Here is a 6,000-nt window from a genome sequence, read left to right on the forward strand (position 1 = left end):
TTTGAGGTGGAAAGTTCTGAGCCAGACTAGAGGACACTTGGTTTTCAGTGGCTATTTCTTTTTTATTTAACTAAATTCAAGTATTAACAGGAAAATATATACATTACAAAAGCCAAAAATGTTTTCACATACCATTTCCACACAAACACAAATTATATACAGTATTTTTGTGTATATGCTGTAAGCTGCCCTGAATCCTCTGGAGAAGGCGGCCTAGAAATCCAAACAAACAAACAAGAAAGAAAGAAAGAAAGAAAGAAAGAAAGAAAGAAAGAAAGAAAGTGTGTTTATATACTTTGCAAAACCAAGTCACAATGATTTGTAAACTACGGCTTCTTTCTTTACTTAATATGGCTGGTCATCTCAGTGAATGTGACTCTGGATGACCAACAAACAATGTCACGCTGATTACCATATAATATTGTCCATCCCAGTTATATTTGTTGTTCTGTGACAATTTCTCTAGCCCTAAGTTTGGTTGAAAACACTATTGAATTATAGGTTTTGAGATTAGTTTAATAGATAAATAACTAACTGACATTTTTAAAGTGCTGCTTCTTTATTTTAAAGATACATTTTCCAGAGGAAGATTATTAGTTTGATTTTATGAAAACTTTAATCTTGAAATATTTAAATGGCAGTTGAGTTTGTTAATTATCTTTTGATCTTCAATTTAAATATAGAAAAAAACCTGAGATTTACTTTTTAAAACAAAACTTGCATCTCTTTGCAGACTTCTTTGGATATAAGACCCATTGAATTAATGTGGATAAATATTATGGATGTTGAATTAAATTCTAAAAGGTCAAAAATCTAGTATCCTAAAACAGCAATCCACTGTACTTTTGTTATATTATTTATTTGGTTAAATAAGTCCTGCTATTTTTTTTTGGTTGCCAGTCTGATATTTACATAAGCAAAGGTTTGCTTTACTAATCAGCAAGAGGCACCCCAAAGTTTAAAGTTTCTTGATTCCTTATCACATCTCACCTCCAGGAAACTAGCAACCAATTTGTCAATATATATATCAAACGTTTCTGTAAACCTATCCTTTTAGCAGATTTACCTAAGCACTTTGTACCATATCAAAAGCATCTTTGTCTCCTGTATTATGTATTATACACTAGTATCTTCTTATAACTCTGATCAAATCAGTACACATTTTGTAAAATAGACTTTGGAAAATAATCCAGGATAAGAATATAAGCAACCAGGTCTGGAAAATGTTTACATTTTAGTCTTATCACAAGAGATTATTTATAACATATTCTCTTTCATAGAATGAATGGACTGAGAAAATCAGCTTTAGATGGTAATGACACCACATATTTAAAAAGTTATTCTACTCCCCTTCTCCCCAAAGCCACAGCCATTTATAAACTACAAAAAGAATGCAGTATTCAAGTGTTAAATTCAAACTACCATACAATACTTTAAAAGTCATTTTATTTATTTTTATTTTATTTTATTTTATTTTGTCCAATACACAATGAGGGTTTTAGTGGGTATATATCTATATACACATAGTAAAATACATGAAGAAGGTTATAGAGGAGATACTCATAGTAAAATATATCTAAGAAATAATAGAAAAGAAGATAAAGTAATAGAACGTATCAATGAAAGAATAGAAGAAGAGATATAGGAATAGAAGAAATGTATAGGAGATATAGGAGAGCAATAGGACAGGGGACGGAAGGCACTCTAGTGCACTTGTACTCACCCCTTACTGAACTCTTAGGAATCTGGATAGGTCAACCGTAGATAATCTAAGGGTAAAGTGTTGGGGGTTTGGGGATGACAGTATGGAGTCCGGTAATGAGTTCCACGCTTCGACAACTCGGTTACTGAAGTCATATTTTTTACAATCAAGTTTGGAGCGGTTAATATTAAGTTTAAATTTGTTGTGTGCTCTTGTGTTGTTGTGGTTGAAGCTGAAGTAGTCCATTTTGCTTTCTCTCTTATCTGGATCGTTATGATCAATTTGTTTTAGTTTGCAAATGACATGTATTTTTATATGATATTCAAAATGATGGAAACAAACATTTCCCTCTTGGATATCTGAATTTGCAAGGGTAATGTGGCAAACATGTAATTATATACATTTTGCTTTTCCTATTCTAGACTTCTATAATCTCACTTTCTATTCTCATGCTTTGCTGTAGAGAGATCAAACACACTTTCTCTATTTATCTCTTCCAAATCATACATTGGAAACTATTTAGATATAGCAGCAGCTGGATAGGCCTTAATTATAGAGTATGCTTATAATTGGAATTTACATTACACATGGTGATCGTTTTCCTACTTACCATTATGCCTGATATGGACTCTTTACTTGGAAAGATATTTGGCAACTTTGCTAGATGAATGTCACATAGCCAAATATACTGCCTTGGATTCATATTTCATGAATTTCTAAGTAGTGTGCTTCATATACAAAGATTTTCTGATATATACTTGTGTTCTCATATGTTATGAAAGCACAGCTAACTGAATTCCTTCCCTGCTTTTTCCAATAATACAGTACAAGAAAAAAAGAGATCTTATACCGAGCTATTTCCCAGGAATTTAGATTCAATGGCATCGGTGATGCCTCTTGTCAAAGTGCTTTATAATTATCCTCGTAAACTCTTCCACCATCTTGTCAAGATATTGCGATATGCAAAGATATATACCGTGTTTCCCCGAAAATAAGACACTGCCTTATATTAATTTTTGCTCCAAAGGTTGTGCTATGTCTTATTTCGGGGGGTGCCTTATATTTCTCAAATAAGACAAATTCACAGGCAGAAAAGCTGACACCCCCAAAAAAAGTGTACCATACAGTACACTGATTACGGTACGGTACCTGTCAGTATGGCACCCACACACACAAACGGCAGCACTTATATGGTACAACAGTATACTCCCGCTATTGCAGCTTCCGGCCACCAGAGGAACTACAGTCTATGCACTGTAGTGGAGACTGTAATGGCGGTGAGACAGCAGCAGACTGTGTCTGCTGTACTGGACGGTACAAAGTGATGGAAGGGGCCAGCAGGGGACGCCACATTATTACGGTATTGCTATGAACAGCTTTGAATGGTACCGTATATTTTTCCACCGTACCGTATGTAAACTTGACTACGCCTTATTTTCGGGGGGTGCCTTATATTAGCAAATTCTGCAAAACCTCTGACATGCCTTACTTTCGGGGTACATCTTATTTTTGGGGAAACAGGGTAACTCCAAAACTCGCTAAGCAAAAAAACAAAAACAAAACAATTTTCCAGAAAATATGTCATATCGGGAAAGACTTAAACAACTATTAATATTCTTTATGGATCCCATATGCTTGGTTTTTCTTTGTATTATATAGGTATATAGCTCTAAATACTGCATGCAGTTCTATGATTCCCCCCAAATGTTGGGACTCTAGAAAAAGCTATAAAGATGATTAGAGGACTTGAGAATAAAACATGATGAACGGTTGCAGGAACAGGGTGTATCTAGTCCAGTGATGGCAAACCTTTTTTCACTCGGGTGCCAAAAGCATGTGTGCATGCACTATCACGCCTGCATGAGGGCCCACACCCATAATTCAGTGCTTGGGGAGGACAAAAATTGCCTCCCCCCAGAGGCCCTCTGCAGGCCAGAAACAGCCCTTTCCCCAACTTCTGGTGGCCCTGGTAGGCCCATTTTTTACCTTCCCCAGACTTCAGAGGCTTCCCTGGAGCCTGGGGAAGGCAAAAACGCCCTTCCCCATTCCCCCGGAAGCCCTCCAGGAGCCAAAAATGCCCTCTCAGAGCCTCCATGCGAGCCAAAAATCAGCTGTCATGCATGCTGGAGCTGAGCTAGGGCAACAGCTCGCATGGCGGCAGATATGGCTCCGCGGGCCACCTGTGGCACCCGTGCCATAAGTTTGCCATCACTGATCTAGTCTAAGAAAGAGAAGGGGCTGGAGTGACTTGACAGCAGTTTTCCAATATTTGAGGGGTTGCCACAGAAAGGAGGGGGGTTGACTTATTCTCCAAAACACCTGGGTACAGGACAAGAAGCAATGGATGGAAACTAATCAAGAAGAGAATCAACCCAGAACTAAGGAGAAATTTCTCGACAGTGAGAAAAAAATAATCACAGGAATGTCTCCAGAGGTTTTGGATGCTTCATCACCGATCGTTTTAAAGAAGAGATAGACAATCATTTGTCTGGAATAGTATAGCTCAGTGATGGCGAACCTATGGCACGGATGCCACAGTTTGCACGCAGAGCCATATTTGCTGGCACATGAGTCAGCTCCAATGTGTATGTGTGTGCTGGCCAGCTGATTTTTAATCCCACACAGAGGCTCTGGGAGGCCGTTTTTGGCTTCCAGAAAGCCTCCAGGGGAATGGAACCCTCCCTCGGCTCCAGGAAGGCCTTTGAAGCCTGGGGAGGCTGAAACACGAGCCTACTGGGCCCACCAGAAGTTGGGAAACAGGCTGTTTGTGGCATCCAATGGGCCTCTGGGGTGTGGGGGAAGCTGTTTTCACCCTCCCCAGGCATTGAATTATGGGTGTGGGCACTCGTGCATGTGCAATAGCGCATATGGGTGGCATACAATAATAAAATAATCTAATATATACCAATATAAGAGCTATCGTGGGCTTTCCTAAATACGCCCATGTTACACCAACACTCCGCAGTCTGCATTGGTTGCCGATCAGTTTCCGGTCACAATTCAAAGTGTTGGTTATGATCTATAAAGCCCTTCATGGCACCGGACCAGAATATCTCCGGGACTGCCTTCTGCCGCACGAATCCCAGCGACCAGTTAGGTCTCACAGTGTTGGCCTTCTCCGGGTCCCGTCAACTAAACAATGTCATTTGGCGGGACCCAGGGGAAGAGCCTTCTCTGTGGTGGCCCCGACCCTTTGGAACCAACTCCCCCCAGATATCAGAATTGCCCCCACCCTCCTTGTCTTTCGTAAGCTCCTTAAAACCCACCTCTGTCATCAGGCATGGGGGAATTGAGACTTTCCCTTCCCCCTAGGCTTATAAAATTTATGCATGGTATGTCAGTATGGATGATTGGTTTCTTAAATTGGGGTTTTTCAAATTAACTTAAATATTAGATTTGTTTACATTGTATTATTATTACTGTTAGCCGCCCCGAGTCTACAGAGAGGGGCGGCATACAAATCTGATAAATAAATAAATAAATAAATAAATAAATAAAAACATGATAAAACAGTAACAATGTAAAACAGTTTAAAAAAAAACCCAAAGTAAACAATCATTCAACAAACATTCATATTTCTTGGGCCAGAGCTAGTTGGTCTTGCTCAACGGCCCCAGGCCTGCCGGAAGAGCCATGTTTTCACAGCCTTTTGGATAAACATGTCCAGATAAAATCTCCATCGGTTTGAGTTAAGCTTTTACAAAATTTATTAGTTTATGAAAAAGAACAGGTGGCTCAAAAGATAAGCAGTACAGTGGTGATGTTTTCATGCATTCCATCTTGCCTTGATGATCTTGCAGGTGGCATAATTTATCATATTCACTAGAATAAAACTGGAAAAGTTTTGAAAAGTTTATTGAAATGAAATGTTATATACTAAGTGCTAACTGAAATAAGTTCTTTTATCAAATAATGGTCATTTGGTATGTTAATCTTTTTTCACTCTGACATTTTATTGAACAAATTGATATTTTATTTATTGTATTTATTTATTATTAGAGTTGGAAGGGACATCTAGTCCAACCCCCTGCTGGTGCAGAAGACCCTATACATCACTAGTCCAATAGCAGTCCAATCTTTTCTTGAAGGTCACTAGTGTTGGAGTGTTCCCCACCTCTGCGGGCAAGCTGTTCCACTGGTTCAGGGGTAGGCAAAGTTGGCTCTTCTATGACATGTGGACTTCAACTCCCAGAATTCCTGAGCTAGCATGATTGGCTCGGGAATTCTGGGAGTTGAAGTCCACAAGTCATAGAAGAGCCAACTTTGCCTACGCCTGCACTGGTTGATCGCTTTCACAG

Source organism: Erythrolamprus reginae, chromosome 7, assembly GCF_031021105.1.
Source record: "Erythrolamprus reginae isolate rEryReg1 chromosome 7, rEryReg1.hap1, whole genome shotgun sequence".
In the NCBI taxonomy this organism is placed as follows: domain Eukaryota; kingdom Metazoa; phylum Chordata; class Lepidosauria; order Squamata; family Dipsadidae; genus Erythrolamprus; species Erythrolamprus reginae.